This window comes from Leucopleurus acutus (genome assembly GCF_964270905.1).
Source record: "Leucopleurus acutus genome assembly, chromosome: 19".
NCBI lineage: Eukaryota > Metazoa > Chordata > Mammalia > Artiodactyla > Delphinidae > Leucopleurus > Leucopleurus acutus.
The window spans coordinates 58,932,590-58,951,360 of NC_139161.1; positions in this window are offsets into that span (position 1 = coordinate 58,932,590).

Sequence of the window (18,771 nt, forward strand, 5' to 3'; positions counted from 1 at the left end):
GGAAGAGCCAGGCATCGAAGCGCACGCGGTGGCAGACACAGGTCACCAGGGATACGTGCTGCTCGCCCTGCTGGGGTCAGCTAGCACGGATGTGGACAGTGTTCCCGGGTCAGCAGCACCTCCCCAGCGACGGTTCTGCTCTTAGACGTTTCATCAAATGGCTAGTAAACGCACGGAATGCAAAATCTGTACAATTCTTAGTTTTGGAACATTTTTGGGAGCACATGTTTTTTCTGCTTCTTTGACAAACGAGGTACTTCTCACTCTTGCTGTGTGGCCTTGGGCAGGTCCCCTCGCCCTCCTGGGCCTCCATGTTCCGTCCTTTGAAGATCAGAGTAGTACCTTCTCACACAATTCTTGTGGGGAAAATGCCCTTTGCACAGTGACGGGCACTTGAGGGCCTGAGGAAAACCTAAGCACAGGAGCTCACAGGGTCCCCAGGTGCCCACTTGACCCTGACCCCCAGAAGCCCAGCTCCCTTCTGATGGAAGCAGGGAGGTGAGTCCTATACCCACTTCCTCCAGGAAAACTGCTCCAAGGAGCCCCCCAGGCCCCTCCTGGGGCTGGTGAGACCAGCCTTTCCCTTGAGAGTGGGTGGGGCATCAGGCCCCAGAGGAGAGACAGAGGGACCCTGGGGGAAAGGCTGCCCTTGGTCTCCCTCTGACTTCTTCCCCCAGGGACCTTCACGCTCTTGTGTTGAGGGCGGCCCTGGAGGGTCTTTCGTGGGCGAGAAGAGCCAGGCCTCCAGCCAACCAGGGTAGAGAAGGAAAAATCCCAAGTTTCTCTATGATTGGATTCAGGGTCAGTACCTGGAACGCACACAGGGAAGAGGGGTTTGGTGTGAGGCAGGGTCTAGGGAAGGCATCTCCTCCTCTGTGAGATGTTTCCTAGGCCAGAATCTGATGGATAAATTTCAAGGAACTGTAATGTTTGACTTCAAATGTGGTCTTTTCTCCAGCTTTGTTTGTTATTCAAAACTGTTAAGCACCTGCTGTGCTGGAGGTACAGCAGCGAGAGAGAGGCTTGGCTGCCCTCACGGGGTGTACACTTCAGACAAGACTGATAAACACACAGGTATGATGAATGCCGCAAAAGAGAGGTGGACGATGTTATTGCTCGTGGGGGGGCTTGTGGCAGGGGTGATGGGACCAAAGTCAGGAAAAAATGAGTGGCCGCTGACCAGGTTAATGAAGGAGGGGAGGATGTTCTAAGAGCGGGGGACTAGCATGTGCAAAGGGCCCGTGGCAGGGGGAGCCTGCAACAGCAAAGGCACCGAAGACACAGCAGTCATTCTCTGTCCCAGCACCGTTTGCTTTTTGCAGCCCAGTAACCAGTTTCTGAAATTACCCTGTTTCTATTTTTACTTGTTACTGTACTCACCTCACTAAAATGTCAGCTCTCTCAAGCCAGGAATCTGTCTTGTTCATAGTGTCTGTAGCTCCTAGGACAGTGCCTGGCAAAGAGCAGGTGCTCAACAAATATTTGTGGAAAATGACAGTGACATTGATGATGGTGGTGGTGGCGATGATGGTCATGGTCATGGTGATGGTGACAATGATGGTGGTGATGGTGATGCTGGTGGTGACGATGGTGCTGGTGGTGGTGATGATGGTGATGGTGATGGTGGTGGTGGTGGTGGTGGTGGTGATGGTGGTGACAGTGGTGGTGGTGGTGGTGATGATAGTGGTGACATCCGCATTCCAGGCAGACGCTGTGTGCAGTCCTGTGCCATTGCACTTCCAAGAATCTCACGTGTGTGAACTTGTGTGAACCTCGCAGCCACCTGTGAGAGACAGAAGTAACTTGCTGAATCTCACAGTGGTCGGTGCCTGCGTCAGGATTCTTCTCAGGCAGGCTCCCCCAAGCTCACGCCCTGCCGCACCACCGCAAGATGCAGGTATAGCAACGACTCTGCTTGCGCTCAGAGACTCTTCTGCGCGTGTCTGTGCACGTGTGAGTGCGTCCATCCCATGATGGACACAGGCGCTCGGCAACAGCCCTGACTGACCAAAGGTCGGCGTGTGGGGACAAAGTGAGCGGCGAGGAAGGCTGGGGGAGGCCCTCTAGCAGCCGTAAGAAGGTTCGAAGCAGAGGGGGTGGCCCGATTGAACTGGTGGGTTGGAGAAAAGATGGAAGGCGGCATAAATGGCTGCAGGGACATCCACTGAAACATAGAGGAGGAAATGCCTGCTTCGAAGAGGTAGGGAGCAGCGAAAACCCACAGGACTTGGAGAGGAATAAGATGCGCGTGGATCGGGTGGGGTGCTCCGTTGCTAGACATCGTGTATGAGCTCACGTTTGCTGTGTAACAGAACCGCTCCAAAGACAATGGCTTAACACAGTGAACACATATTATTTCTCATAATTCTGTGTCCAGTTGGGTGGCTCTGCTCTGGCTCAGCGTGGCTGGTGCTCAGTGGCCTGAGGTGGCTCACCTGTGCTTGTGGGTTTGCTTGACGTTCTGCCGTCGACTGCCGGCCCAGCCCTGTTCAGAGGACAAGCCCCAGGCGCTCACCCCTCAGCCCTGTGGAGTCAGATCTCCCAGTGTCCCGTGGACCGAGTCCAGGTTCAAGGTGGGGAAGCACGGCAACAGCCTACCACGAAACTCTTTGCTCACCCGGGAGGGGGGGCAGGGGGGAGGAATCCCTGTGGCCATTTTTGCAGCCTGCCACGAATGGAAAGGACTCTGGCTGATCTAAGCAGAACGGAATTGGTGAAAAATGACTGTTTGTAAAAACAGTTTTGCGGCGGCCTGGGAACAAAATCAGAAATCAGGGCACAGGACGTGCAGGACGGGTGTCGCTGCGCTGCTGTGACCCTGTGTCCGTGCTGCTCCGGGGGGTTGATCCTGCAGCAACCCTGCCTGGTGTCAGAGAGGAGAACACACACACAGACACGTACACACCCAAACACACACACACACACACACACACACACACACACGACCACCTCGCTCCTCCTGGGTCACACGCAAGACCCCGTTTGCAAGGTGGGCAGAGCTTGTGCACAGCCATTGCCTTTGCGTGGAGAGGAGAGGTCCAGGGTAAGGGTCTATGCAGACATGTGGGTGGTGGTGAAGGCTGTGGGGGGTTGCCGGGGCCTAGAAGGGAGACCGGGAAATCGGACATGCGGAGGTCTAGGGGTGGCCCGAGCGGATGACCTCAGAGTGGGCGCACAGCGTTGCGTTTCATGCCAGTGGCCACCAGGGGGAGCACCGAACAAACCGGGTCGTGGAAGACTTGTCCAGTGGTCGACCAACCTCTCTCCAGAGACCCCAGTGCTTGTGCCACGAGCCACAAGCAGCGGCCCGGCCTCCAGGCTGGCCCCCACGTGGTCCGCAGCAGCCCGCATCCCGGGTGGCGTGGTCACCAGCACAGCACTCGTCCTCCTGTGGCCTCCCCTTCCCCGTCTCACGCCCCTGAGCTCGCACTCCCCGGTGAGGTCCTGCCCAGGAGCCTTTATCTCGGCCCTGCCTTTTCGGGCCCCAGGCCAAGAGTGTGCTTCAGGCCCCTCCCCACCCCTACACCGCAGATGGAGGGCCGAGGGCTGCTGGCACCAAGGAGCCTAGGGGGACTTTTATGTGTATCTTCTGACCGGGGGCCATCGTGGATGGTGTCTGAGACCTGAGAACCCAGGTGGCCAAGAGGTCACACCTAGCCAGCGGCTCTCAAGCGCTTTGCGGTGTTTGTAGAGGATGTGAGGGGGGTGTCGAGAGGAGAGATGTGGTCTGGGGTCTTGGCCAGGCTGGTGTAAGGGGACCTTGGCAGAAAACTGGAGACACCGTCAGAGGCTAAGGGCAGGGGGAGGGCACAGCTGTCTGCCTGAGGGGTGGAGTCTCCTACATCCTGGGGGTGGAGGGGTCGGGGGCTCCCCCAAATCCACCCCTCGAGGGAAGGGGAGAACTCTGGACCCCACTGTGTGGGAGGAACCCTCCCTCAGAACCGCAGGCAGGGAGGCTTCCCTACACCTCGCCTGCCCGGCACTGAGAAGGGCTGACAACGTGCCAGTCTGTCTCCCAGGCCTGGCCCGGTGGAGCCCAGATGCACAGCTTCCCTGCCGTGGGACCCACTCCTCTCTCAGCGTCCCAGGAAATGACAGGACCTGCTCCCTGTGGAAGGCCCTTCTCCTTTTTTTTGCGGTACGCAGGCCGCTCACTGTTGTGGCCTCTCCGTTGCGGAGCACAGGCTCCGGACGCGCAGGCTCAGCGGCCATGGCTCACGGGCCTAGCCGCTCCGTGGCATGTGGGATCTTCCCGGACTGGGGCACGAACCTGTGTCCCCTGCGTCGGCAGGCGGACTCTCAACCACTGCGCCACCAGGGGAGCCCCCCTTCTCCTTTTTATATTCGTAAGTATTTTGTGTTCATTGCAGAAACCTTTACAAAGGCAGATAAAGGAAAAGAACAAACCTTGCATCATCCCAGAGATTATATTAACATTTTAATTCATCTGCCCACATGATTTCCCTGTGCAAACAAAATCTTCTGTAAAAATCGAATTGTAGGGACTTTCCTGGCAGTCCAGTGGTTAGGACCCTGTGCTTCCACTGTTGGGGGCCTGCGTTTGATCCCTGGTCAGGGAACTAAGATCCCACATGCATGCTGCAGCTAAGAGTTTGCGTGCCGTGACTAAGAGTTTGCATGCCACGACTAAGAGTTCGCATGCCACAACGAAGGAACCCACATGCCACAACTAAGGAGCCAGCGAGCTGCAACTAAGGAGCCCACATGCCACAACTAAGACCCGGCACAACCAAATAAATAAATTAAAAAAAAAAAAAAGTGCTTCCTACACCTACCCAGGGTAATACTTTAAAAAAAAGAATAGAATTATACAAAATATACTATTTTAAAACTTGTGTTCCTTATGTATGAACATATTATGAACATCTGCCCTTTTTACAGATCTGCAGCTATTTCTTGAATGGCTGCGCCTTCATTTGTTTAACCAGTCCTGACCTGTCGGGCCTGCGGGCTGCTCCAATCCTGTGCTGTTCACCAGTGATGCCCCAGTGAGGCTGCTAGTACCTAATGGTTCCCTCACTTCTTTGGTTTCATAGATAAATTGCTCTGCTGAAGCTGCGCCCAAATCCATTGCCTCTCTCCCGCTCTGTTCAAGCCCGTGGCTTCCAGGATTCAATCCTGTTTTCCCTTCTTTGGCTCTCAGTTTCACCCCACAGGGGAGCCCATGTCTACGATGGGGCTCTGACCCAGCAACACTCCCATGACCACTGGACACTTAGCTTGGACGTCGCACAGACACCTCGAAAGCTACATTTTTCTTCTCTTGGGCAGAGAAAATACTCTGTGTAATATGATCATGATAGATACAGCTCATGATACATCTGTCCAGACCCACAGAATGTAGAAGACCAGGGGTGAGCCTCATGTAAACTCTGGGATCTGGGTGGTGATGACCTGTCCACACAGCTTCCTCAGTGGTAGCAGATGTACCCTCTGGTGGGGTGTTGATGGTGGGGAAGCTGTGCATGCAGGGGGGCAGGGCGTGCACAGAAGCTCCCTGTGTCTCCCCCCCAGTTTTGCTGTGCCTAAAACTGCTCTAAAAAATAGTCTTAACTTTAAACGATGAAATAGGCATGCAAAAATATACGAAAATACTTAACACCTGTGTTCCCTCCACCCAGCTTTAGAAATTACATACCTAGAAAGCCCTTGGTGCATTCTCTGCACCCCCCCCCCCACCCCCCGCCATCTATTCCTCTCCCTGCCCCAAAGGTAACTGCTGTCCTGATTCGGCTTTGTCATCCTCCACCCATGTCTCAGCAAGTCTAGCCTTGCTCACTTAAAGCCGGAGCTGGTTCACACCTGGACACGTGCTGGGGCCACTTCCCCTGACCCACTGCACAGGGCCTCCACCCAGCTCCCCGAGAGTCTCTGCCGGCTCTGTCCCTGCGGGGTGGGGTCTCTGTGAGGGCAAGGGTTGCCTCTGCCCTTTGTCCACCGCGGCTCCCGCCCCAGTACCCGGGGCAGGGGGCTCAGTAGAGGGTGTCCATGCATCCGCTACGTTACTGGGTCCATGTGGATGGGATTTTATTTTTTTCAGTATTTAACTATATTTTCTGATTAAAATAGAAAAAAAAGGGGGCGGAGAGTAAGGACAACGGAAATTACACTGTGCTGATACAGAGACTTTAAATTCTAGTCAGAGTTAAGGTCCATGTTAAAGGTCAACTGATGGTTCCAAGGAAATAACATGGAGTCTGGTTGAGACATACATGAGCTGAGTGTCATCATTAGCCGCAATGATGTAGGAAAACAGCTCTCAGCGAAATTGGAGTCCACACCTGTCAGGCACGGGTAGGGAGAAGTCTGCAGAAATGGGTTCTCTCCATGCCCCCGTGACAAAGAAGCCTCCTGGTTTGATGGGAAGAGTAGCTCTAGTTCCCAGATGGTGTCCACAGCTCAGAGCCGAGTCTAGCAGTGGAACTGAGCGGAGCACTTAGGCACACACACAACGTAAAATTTACCGTCTTCATCATGTTTAAGTGCACAATTCAGTGTCATTAAGTATATTCACATTGTTGTGCGTCCATCGCCACCATCATCTCCAGAACCTTCTCATCTTCCCAAACTGAAACTCTGTCCCCATTACACCCTCACTCTACACCCTCCCCCAGCCCCTGGCACCCCCCCGCATCCCACCTTCTGTCTCTGTGGATTTGATGACCTCATACAAGTGGAGCCATACAGTGTCCGTCCTTCTGTGACTGGCTGTTTCACTCAGCGCAACGCCCTCCGCGTTCATCCTGTTGGAGCAGGTGTAAGAATTTCCTCCCCTCCCCCTTATTTTTTTAAATGTTTATTTATTTATTTATTTTTGGCTGTGTTGGGTCTTTGTTGCTGCACGCGGGCTTTCTCTAGTTGCAGCGAGCGGAGGCTGCTCGTTGCGGAGCACGGGCTCTAGGTGCGTGGGTTTCAGTAGTTGCGGCACATGAGCTTAGTGGCTCCGCAGCATGTGGGAATCTTCCCAGACCAAGGCTCGAACTCGTGTCCCCTGCACTGGCAGGCGGATTCTTAACCACTTCGCCACCAGGGAAGTACACCCCCCTTTTTTTTTTTTAATTTATTTATTTAGTTGCATCAGCTTGCAGAAGGTGGGCTCCTTAGTTGCAGCTCACGGGCTCCTTAGTTGTGACATGAGGACTCTTAGTTGCAGCATGCATGCAGGATCTAGTTCCCCGACCAGGGATCGAACCTCGGGCCCCCTGCATTGGGAGCGCTGAGTCTTATCCGATAGACCACCAGGGCAGTCCCCAGGATTTCCTCCCTTTTTCAGGGCTGGATGATGCTCTGCTGTAGTTAGCTGTGCAGATGGTTTTGACCGGGCCGTGTTCCCTGTAGCGGCTCCGCGGTCCCAAGAGTGGCTGCGGGCCCCTCCCCAGCATCACCAGTATGGACTCAGGGGAGACCGGCATGTGTGCTAGTGTGGGAATGGCCAGCTCTCCAGCCACGCCCTAGGGCCTGAAACGCCCCCTCCCCTTGGGCTCTGTCTGTCCTTCCTTGGGGCACTCTGGCCCTTCGCCCCGTGGAGACCTCGCTCCAGGTGAGGGAGAGAACTGCTTCCAGCATCTCTCTGCCATGGAGACGGGGAACTAGAAAGTGCAGCAATTTTAAGAGTCAAGGAAGTCGTGCACCTGAGGGGGGCCTGTGGCCTTTTCCTTTCCCCCCCAACACTCCCCCAAAGGTGGAGTCCCCACCTCTCCAAGCCAACTGAGGGGGGCTCCGAGAGTCACCAAGAGAGATCGGGGTGCCTGCAGAAGGGACATCTCCTCACCCAGGGGGCTTGCTGAGCTATCCTGTGTGTCATCCGAGATGATGGAGCTGGAAAAGAGAGCCAGAGAGAGACAGCCAGGCAGAGGAGGCCCCATTTGCACAAGAGGATGTGTGATTTTCCTCCAGCTGACAGCACTCCAAGGAGGCGCGCCTGTGGACCATCTCGCTGATACCAGGGGAGCTGCCAGCCAGGTGAGGGGACCCAAGGAAGGTGCCCTGGAGGGTGGGGCTGGAACTGAGGGTGCGGGGAAATCTCTCCTTTCCTGGGACCTGTGTGGTGGGCAGGAGCTGCGGGACCCCTGGGAGTCCCCAGAGGCCGTGGGGAGCGCCAGGTAAGCAGAAGGACACTGCCCTGGTCCCTTCTCCTGTCAGCCCCCGCACCAGGGCCACGGAGCCTTGGGGGACGGAGCCTCGGGGGACAAGGCGGGATGAGACCTGTCCCCTTCCTGGGGCCACAGACTGGAGCTGAGCTGGTGGAGGCTGTGCACTGGGATCGAAGTGCTAACTTAGTCTGGACGGAGCTTTGGGCACGGGAATTGACCAGGAAGTGATGGAGCCGCTCGCAATGTTTGAAGGGACAGAAAGATTTGAGGAGGCACAGCTGGAAGCAGGAATTGAAAACACATTAAAAAGCCATTTCAGGGGCTTCCCTGGCGGCAGAGCTTTCAGATGAGCAGGGAAAGGGAGGAACCGTGAGCATCAGAGAGGAGAGAGCGACGTGAAGAGTGGACACAAAGGTAGTGCGAAGAATGCGATGGAAGGTCCCAGTCCTTCTAGTAAAACAGAGAGACTGTCAGAGGGCGTCTAAGACAAACCCTCCCTCTGTCATATGAGAAATGCATGTAAAGCCGCAGGCTAAAGAAGGGCTGGAGGGACTTAGGTGCTCAGACCGGTGCAAACAAAAATAAGGCAGGACCACCCAAATTAACATCAGATAAGGTGGCCTTTAAGGTCACAACAGAGGAAGAAGAAAAGCAAAAATTATAAAGGGGATCAAACAGTCATAAACTTGTATGAACAAAGCAAAATGTGGTTAAACACACAGAGCAGAAGTATCAGAATTGCAAGGACAGCTGGGTAATATACCCAGGAAAAGTCAGTACATTTGATTCAATAGGTGGAGGTTTTTACATCTATGAACAGAAATAATACATCTCATTCGTATGTCCCTGGAACGGCTACAGAAATTATCTATTGACCACAAAGAAGACCTGAACCAATAGAGAAAAGCAGAGAAGAAGGCCATATTTTTATCATAATCTGAGAAAACTGGCAGTAAATAATAAAGATGTGACGAATATGTTAACTACTTTGATATTAAGAAACACTTATAAAAAACACTTAAAGAGGCCATCAAGAGGGAAATTAAAAATTATTGGAAAGTGGTGAAAGTAAGAATGTTACATTCTCAAAACTCCAGGACACGGCAAAACCGTATATTCAGTGGGAAATAAAGACAAAGGCCATCAGTATTAAAATAGGAAAACAAAAGTCAAAGGACCTACTTACCCAGTTTAAGTACAAAAAGAAAGTAGGAAGATGGAATTGATGAAGAAGAACAGAAATGAATCAGAAACCTAGCTTCACGCTTCTCTTAGAAGATAAGTGCGGCCTGGTCTTTGCAAACACCCATGAGCAGAAGAACCCGAGCTCACTCTGACTTGCACTTTCTTTGTGAAAGAAAAATGAGATACAGAAACACACAAGGTTAAGGTTCAGAAAGGAGACATAATGACAGAGTCAGGAGATTAAAGCATTTTAAGGAAACTATTCAACACTACAGCAAAAATTCGAAAACCTGGAGGAAATGGGGAAGCCCAAGGGTGTGAGCCTTCGAAGGGGGATCAAGGAATCGATGCCAGGTGAGGCCTGGCTCTGTCACTTACCAGCTGTGTGACCTTAGGCCAATTACTTAGCCTCTCTGTGCTTCTATTTCCTGTCTATAAAATGGACATCATAATAGTTCCTACCTCTTTGCAGTTGTGAGGATTAAATGAGCTCATATAGGGGACGTCCGCATTATTGATAAAATAGTCTCTTGATGGGCTCAGAGTAAATAATAATACAAATCTTACGAGAATGTCCCAAGAATTAGATGAACCACATAGGACGGGAGAGAGAACCCTCCTCATTCAAACTAAAAAGAGTTCTCGCTGGCTATACTAAAACTCGTGTAGCAAAAGGCACCATAAATCCAGTCCACGGACAAGTGACAGATCAAGGAGAGCACTAATGACTCAGCAGCTGTAACAGCAAGAGCTCTTAAACGCTGACAAGGAAAACACAGAAGAGAAGTGGGGCGAAGGCCTGTGGCCGGCACAGGTGTGACAATGCACCAGCCCACCCGCCGGGGTCAGGGAACAGCCGAGAAGCGGCAAGAACGCAGGGCACTGGCTGCCTGACTGGACCAGAGCCCGGACAGCCTGCTGGCCTCCAGGGACCGCCTTGCAGAAATCCATCGGGCAACACGCACGAAATCAAAAATGCCAACATTCCTGGGATTCTGTTACAGAGAAGTAAAAACACCCGTAAGTTCAAGGAGGCTTATGGAGCATTGGTCAAAAGCTGCAAGCCAGGTGGCTTCCCCTCAACAGGGAGCGTTCTGGTCCTGCGCACATCAAACGTTGTTGATATTAATACTAAACAGCTGCGAGAGGGGACAGAGTGGATCCCGCGGTCTGAGGCAGCGGGGGATCAGAGCCCGTGTCTGATGAGCCCCTGTTTTAAAAGCAGCGACAGCCCCCAGTGTGTCATGTACATTTAACTTTATCGGATGTTATATAAGCACTGGGAAAAACACAGGGGGTGCACACTGGAATTTTACGGGGTGCTGACAGAGGGAGAGGCAAGCCAGTTATGTGTGAAAGGAAAGGGCGGCTCTAAAAACTAGTCATCACATTGTGCAGGTTCACGGAATTATGTTTGTGTGATCACCATGCAGAAATAAAACGGAGAGATTTTCGCCCTTGTTAGAATAAATATCAGACTTGGTGTGCGATGGGGTGCACTCGTGTTTGTCAGGAATCGGGGTGCGGCTTCCCACGCTCGAGAAGCAGGAGTGCCAGGCGGCCCGGGCCTGCCCCCCAGCAGGCGGGGGCTCCGGGCGGGGTCGGACCAGGCGCCCAGCTCACCGTGACTTGCACTTTGCCGGGCCGCGCAACTCTGCCCACTCCAGCCCCGGGCTGCCCTTTGTTCCAACTCAACCCTGGCTTCCTGGGTGCTTCCTGGGAGCCTGCACAGGGGAAGGTCAGGGTCGGGTGACAGTGGGGGACCTTTGCAGCATCCCTGGGGGAGCTTCCCTCTTCCTCCCACTGACTTCCCGGGATGCACACCTGCAGCTTCTCCGACCCAAGTCTCTGCCCTCAGGGCAGATAGAGGGGAAGGGACCCCCGGGGATCCTTCCTGCGTTTTCCCAGACATGCAGCCGGTCCGCTCTCCTTCCCGCTGTCCGGGGAGAAGCTCTCTAAACAGTATTTGAAATCCCAGTGTCCTCCAGTGGCTCAGCGCTGCACCCAGGAACCCAGGACGGCGGCGGGGGGTCCCCGAGGTCAGAGCTGCTGGGCGAAGCCGAGTCCAGCCTGCCCCACCCACGCTGTCCGCCTCGCTCCAACCAGGCCCCGGCAGTCAGCCCTCTAGGCCAGTGAGCCCCAGCACTGTGCCTCACCCGGAAGTTTATACGGGAAGTTTACATGGCGGGATCTCAGTGGGGAGGCGACACCCATGGTGCCAGGAGGGGGGCATCCACCAGGCGACAGCAGGGGAGCCGGTGTCGGACTGGGAAAGCAGTGGGGACGACGGGAGGAGGAAGGGCAGCCCGCCAGGAGGCTGAAGGGCTCCCAAGGCAAAGACCTAGTGCCAGTATTACATTAGGAAGACGAGCAGGTTAGCTTAGGTCAGTGGTGCAGCTCACTGAAGCTTACCTCTTTCCGTGGATGATTTTGGAAGGAATTTCACTTTCCAAAGTCCTTTCACGCATGTCGCCTCCTCAGGGTCCCACACAACTGCTCGTGATTCTGTCGCCCGTATTTTAACTGATGGGGAAATGGGGCCCCGGGAAGGTAAGCGTCTTTCCCGGGCCTCACAGCTGGGGACCCCTGAGCTAGCACTCGTTTACCCTGCGTGCTGCCTCCAGATGAGATTTTAAAATAAAAATCTTACTTTTGAATTGTTTGGGATTTACAGAAAAATTGCCAAGACAGTGCGGAGAGTTCCTGGGTCGTCTGCACATGGATCCCCTATTGCCGATATCTTGTTTGTTGTAGCTAGTGAACCGATGCTGGTGTGTTATTAACCGAAGCCCATGCTCTCTCTGGGTTTCTTTGGTTTGTGCCAAATGTCCCTTTTCTGTCCCTGGATCCCATCCAGAGACCACTTTCCATTTACTGTCCCATCTCCTCAGGCTCCTCTGGGCTCAGACTTCCCTTGTTTTGGTGACCTTGATGGTTTTGAGGAGGCTGTTCAGGTATTTTGTTGAACTTCCCTCAGTTGGGGCATGTCTGATGTTCATCTCATGGTTAGACCGGGGGTTTGGGTTTGGGGAAGCAGACCACAGAGTGGAAGCGCCGGTTTTTATCACGTGGTATCCAGGGGACATGGGGTCGCCATGACCTTGACCTTGAACACCCGCTGAGGTCGTGTTCATCAGCTTCTTCCGTGTAGAGTTACTCCCCTGACCAGTCCACCCTGGCCTCTTTGGAAAGAAGTCACTACACACATCCCACACGTAAGAAAAGAGGGTTACACTCCACCTCCTCCTGGGGGCGTGATCTACGTAAATGATTTTTAGTTCTCTGCAGGGGAGATTCCACATTTTCCTAATGCATTTTCCTATTTTCTCAGAGTGAGGGTACTGAATATGATATACATATTTTAATAGCTTCATTGAGATACAATTCAACACCATGTTATTCATTTTGGTGTACAACTCAATTTTTTTTAGTTTTTTGTGCAGACATCCCCACAACCTAATCATGAACGCGTTTGTCCCCCTAAAAAAACCCTGTACCCGTTAGCAGTCAATCCTCGCCCTCTGCCCCCACCCCCTTTTCTCAGCCCCAGGCAGCCCCTAACCTACTTTCTGTCTTTATAAATTTGCCTTTACTGGACGTTTCATATGAATGGAATCAGTCGTACACTACGTAGTCCTATGTGTCTGGAGCATAATGTCCACAAGACTCATCCGTAGTGAGGCATGTATCCAAACTTCATTTCTTTTTACGGCGTAATAATGTTCCGTTGTACAGATACACCACGTTTGGTTTATCCATTCATCAGTTAATGGACATTTAGGTTGTTTCCACTTTTTGGCTCCTATGAATCATGCTGCTGTGAACATTCATGTACAACTGTTTGTGTGGACACAGGTCTTCCTTTCTCTTGGGTGTAGACCTAGGAGTGGAATTGCTGGGTCATATGGTAGCTCTGTGTTTAACTCTTTGAGGAACTGCCTGTTTTCCAAAGTGGCTGCACCATTTTACATCCCCACCAGCTGTGTAGGAGAGTTTCAATTTCTCCACCTCCTCGCCAACACTTCTTATTGTCTCTGCCTTTTTTTTTTTTTTTAATGGCCATGCTAGTGGCTGGGAAGTGGTATCTCGTTGTGGTTTTCTCTTTCATTTCCCTGATAACGAATGATGCCAAGCATCTTTTCATGTGTTTGTTGGCTGTTTGTATATCTTCTTTGGAAAAATGTCTGTTTGGATCCTTCACCCATTTTTAAATTGGGTTATTTGTCTTAATATTGACGAACGATAAAAGTTGAGTCGTAATAGTTCTTTATATGCTCTAAGTCCCTTATCAGATACATGATTTGCCAATCTTTTCTCCCAGTCTGTGGGTTTTCTTTTCACCTTCTTGCTGGTATAATTTGCAGCACAAATGCTTTGACATTTTTTTAAAATTAATTAATTAATTTTTGGCTGTTTTGGGTCTTTGTTGCTGCACGTGGGCTTTCTCTAGGTGTGGCGAGCAGGGGCTGCTCTTCGTTGCAGTTCGAGGGCTTCTCGTTGCGGTGGCTCCTCTTATTGCGGAGCACGGGCTCTAGGTGCGCGGGCTTCGGTAGTTGTGGCTCGCGGGCTCTAGAGCGCAGGCTCAGTAGCTGTGGCGCACGGGCTTAGTTGCTCCGCGGCATGTGGGATCTTCCCGGACCAGGGCTCGAATCCGTGTCCCCTGCATTGGCAGGCGGATTCTTAACCACTGCACCACCAGGGAAGCCCACGCTTTGATGTAGCCCAAATAGCTGTTTTTTTCTTTTGTCACTTGTGCTTTTGGTCTTGTTATGTAGGAAACCATTGCCTGACCCAAGGACATGAAGATTTACTCCTGTGTTTTCTTGTAGAAGTTTTATAGTTTTAGCTCTTACATTTAGGTCGATGATCCATTTTGAGTTAATTTTTGTGTATGGTGTGAGGTAACAGTCCACGTTCATCTTTTTGCTTGTGGCTATTCCGTCATCCCAGTGCCTTTTGTTGGAAAGACTGTTCTTTTTCCTCACTGAATTGTCTTGGCAGCCTTGTCAAAAGTCAGTTGGCCACACGTGTAAGGGTTTGTTTCTGGACTCTCAGCTCTATTCCATTGATCTGCTTGTCTGTTTTATGCCAGTATCGTGATCTCTGCAGCGTTGTTACACTTTTGAAATTGAATCCTCCAGCTTTCTTCTTCTTTATCAAAATTGTTATGGCTCTTCTTGGTCCCTTGCATTTACACACGAATTTTAAGATCAGCTTTTCTACTCCTGAAAAAAAAAAAAAAAAAAGCCAGCTGGGATTTTAACAGGAATTGCATTGAATCTGTAAATCAATTTGGAGAGTGCTGTCACCTTAACAGTATTATGTCTTTCAATCCACAAACTTGTGATTTCTTTCCGTTTATTTAGATCTTTAATTTTTTTCGACGATGTGTTGCAATTTTCAGTGTATAAGTCTTACACTTCTTTTGTTAAGTTTACATTTAAATTTACTTCTTCTTTCTGATGCTGTTGTAAATGGAATTGATCCTTCCAGTTGGCATCTTCCTCACTGTTCTTCACAGCTGTTCCTCCCCGTCTTCCTTCCTCTTTCCATCCATTCACTTAGCCTGAGGAACCAGATCCCCAGGTTGGTTGGAACCGTCTGCGTAATGATAATCAGAACGTTCAGAAGGAGGGCAGGAGGGCACCCCCGTGGGGAACGGGCATGGACTACGTCACTTCCTGTTGGGGTTGCTTTGGCTGCATCTCACTTCCGGGGAGACGGCTTGCATTCGGTGAGTGAGCCTGGGCTTTGGTGGGTTCAAGGGCTTCTTCTGCCACCTGTGAGCAGTGAGAGCCTGGACCAACGTTCTTACAACTCTCTGGTCCCCCTTATATAAAATGGGGAGAATAACACCCTCCCTGTGGAATTGTCACCAGAGGCCCCATGCGTTCAGTCACGGCACAAGTGACTGCTGCCTGAGTGCTGGCCGTGATGACCACAGGCAGCCCCAGATTTGTGATGCGTCCCTGGAATAATGCCTCACGTCACACCTGCTGTCACCTGATGACCTCACGTTTGCCACTACAAACTTTTTATTCGTTCCTTAAAACAATTTCTCATAAGGTTTTATGCCATCACCCTAGTTCCTTGGCCACTTGAAACATGTAAACTGAATTCTGTGTCACAGGCCAATATAAAATCTCTCTCATATTCACATCATTACCATCAATCTTCCCAGCTTTATATAGTTACAAAATATAATTTTATAAATCCATATATATGTTTGTAACTTGTAGCAGATATTCAACAATAAATAATATGATTTTCTTATAGCAATTTCCTAAAGGAATAAAAACACAGATCAAAGGGAACTCCTCCCAGTAAACTGTTATCAGTAACTGGTGAGTCACTGGTTCTCCAACTTCACCTGGAGGCATCAGAATCACCTGGAGGACTTGTTACACCACCAATGGCTGGGCCTCATCCCAGAGTTTCTGATTTTGTTGAGCAGGTGGAGCCTGGGAATATGCATCTCCAACAGGTTCGATTACAATTTTATTTTTTCTTTTAGTTTTTTAACTTTTTATTTTATATTGGAGTATAGTTGATTAACAATGTTGGGACTTCCCTGATGGTCCAGTGGTTAAGACTCCGCGTTTCCAATGCAGGGGGAGCGGGTTCGATCCCTGGTTGGGGAAGTAAGATCCCACATGCCACGCAGCATGGCCAAAAAATAATAATAATAAAATAAAATCACATCGGAAAAGAATTGTTCATTAAAATAAAGTTTCCAAATATTAAAAAACAAACAAAAAAAAACCAATGTTGTGATAGTTTCAGGTGTACAGCAAAGTGATTCAGTCATATATATACATGTACCTATTCTTTTTCAAATTCTTTTCCCATTAGTTACGTTTTTAATAGCACCTTAATAACTGCGAAGACACACGACTTTGTTTCCTGCCTCTGTGCCTTTGCTTTTGCTGTTCCAAGCCTAAATACCTCCCATTCAGCTCAGACTCCGTTTCCCTCCCTCGGGACTCTCATCTGAGGCCCTGTAGCATCTTGTGCATATTCCAGCCACTATAGGGTTCATATTATTTTGAAACTTTCTGTTTATTCCGTCATTCACTTATTGAGCACCTACTATGTGCCAGACAGTGTTCTGGGTGCTGAGGATACAGCAGTGAACAAAGCAAATTCTAGCTGGAGGGTGGCAGGTGACAAAATAAGTAGACAAATAGCATCTCAGAGGGTGATACATGGTCTGGAGAAAAATAACGTGGAGGAAGAGGAGGAAGCGTGATGATGAGGGCTGTACGGGAGGGGCATTCCAGGGGGAGGGAGGGGGAGGGAAGAGCACCTCTGCAGGGGCCTGTAGGGAAGCAAGGCTGGTGGGTGAGGGTGGCAGGAAGTGCCCAGTGGGAGGAAGCCCAGAGTCCAGGTAGCAGGGGCGGTGTGAGAAGTGGCCAGATGTGTCTTCCACACAGGCCTCCATCCCCACTGAGCAGACGCCCAGCAAACATCTGTTATCCCAGAGTCCTCTCTGCCCAAGCATCTCTGGCTCCGTGGGTGACCGACCTCACTGGGGAGGTTCCTGGCAGTCGGTACTGGTCCGTGGCCCTCTTCTCTGCTGTTCAACAAGTGGGCAGACCCACGTATTGGTGGGGCCTCGTGTAGAAAGCCCCGGCCTGCGATTCCCCAGGCTTAGAGATCTCACCTTGATGGGGCGTCCTGGGTAGCTGCGTGCACGCTCACTGTGACTGTGCCTCCCCCGCCCTTATGTAATCAGGGAGGTCAGGAGGACAGCCGCTGGTAATTGCACTTGGAAAATCTGGAAGCAGTCAGGTCAGGTTGAATCAATCAGCAGCCCCATGCCCGAGGCAAACACAGGGGCTCCTTTGGAAGATTGGACCCGGCCCCGCCCAAGCCTCCACAGACAGACACATTCTTGCATTTCTGAGCAGAACAAAAGCAGACAACCCCAGGCCTAATCCCCCAAACTGGGAGCAGAGGGCCGGATTACTACACCCCACGTTTGAAAACTGTTTTGTTCTTGTTATGCAAACTTCCTGGGCAGGGACTCCAAGGGCCCAGGGGGCGGGGAGAAGGGTCCTTAAATGCATCCTCTCTAGGCTGATGCCCATTCCTGGAGCTCCAGCCCCGGGACAGCCTGTGTCGAAGGTAACTCTCTTCCCCATTCTCTTCTCCTCCTAGAAATCTAGCTGCAGCCTGGCCAGGAGCGGGTCCACCTCTGTGGCTGGTCCTCCCCACACCCAGGAGCATCTTCTGAGGATCCGCGGCTGGCTGCCCCAAGGGCCTGAAGCTCACGTCTGGCAGCTCTACCACCCCTGCCACAGGGAGGTAGAGGCCCCGGGGACCCTTGGAGCAGGGGGACCCAGGGGACAGTGGATGAGAAGCCTTGATTCAGTAACCCAGAGGCAGCAGAGTCCTGTAGTTAAAGGCACGAGCGGCATGAGATAGAGACAGAAGCGGGTTCAAATCCTGACTTTGCTACTTGCTAACTGGGAGACCAAAGACAGAGCATTTATTGCACGTCTGTTGGCCTCACTTTCCTCATCTGTAAAATGGACTCGTAACGGCTCCTTCTTGGTGGGCGCTCCTACAGAGCGAGGATTTTTGTGAGGATCAAAGGGGATGATGACACCTGGGAGCAAAGTGGCACAGGTGAAGCAGGCGGGATGCAGGGGTATGGGAAGAAGGATGGGTCCTGGGGGACTAATTCCAGCTGCTCCCACTGGGACATCAAGCGCAATGTTAGCTACTTCCCGGCGCCATTAATCTTTGTAATGACTGAGAAGCGACACTGCTATTAACGCTGCCCACAGAGGAAGCTCATTCCCAGAGACCACGTGGTTCTGAGTGCTGAGCTGGGGGCCAGCCCTCCCGGGCTCCCTCCCACCAGCTCTTCTGCCCTGAGCCGCCAGGCCTTGGTGGCCGATGGCCAGAGGCTGCTGCCCTGGTTTGCCCACACGAGGCTGGGGAGGGAAGCAGGACCTTCCTGCCGGGCTGTGTGGCTGGGGTCACGGGTGGCCTGGCCCATGGCAGGCTGGGCCGAGGGATCCCAGAGGGCTCCCTCCGATTTCCCGTTGGACCTAGGGAGGGGGCCGTGGCACCCCAGACTTGGGGCGCCCTGGATGCCAGTAGGGCCCTCCTGTCCGTGCCGAAAGCCAGGGTGGGGGGTCAGTGCTGCGGAGAGGGGAGGTGATGGGAGGAGTCAGAAGCCACTTGCTGGAATTCAAGCAGGATTTCATACATATATACATATACACACATACATACATCTATAAATTTATATATGCCATGTATGGTAATATGTACACATATACCATATGTATTATATATACCACATCTACATATATGTGTATCTACATATATGTAGATGTGGTATTTAATTTTTTTGCCAAATGGAAATAGCCTTATTGTGTTTTTTTTCTGATGTCAGAGGTTACACCGTGTCTGAAAGTGGGTGGGAACCTCTTGGAGGACAGGAAGAATTGCTGGGGGA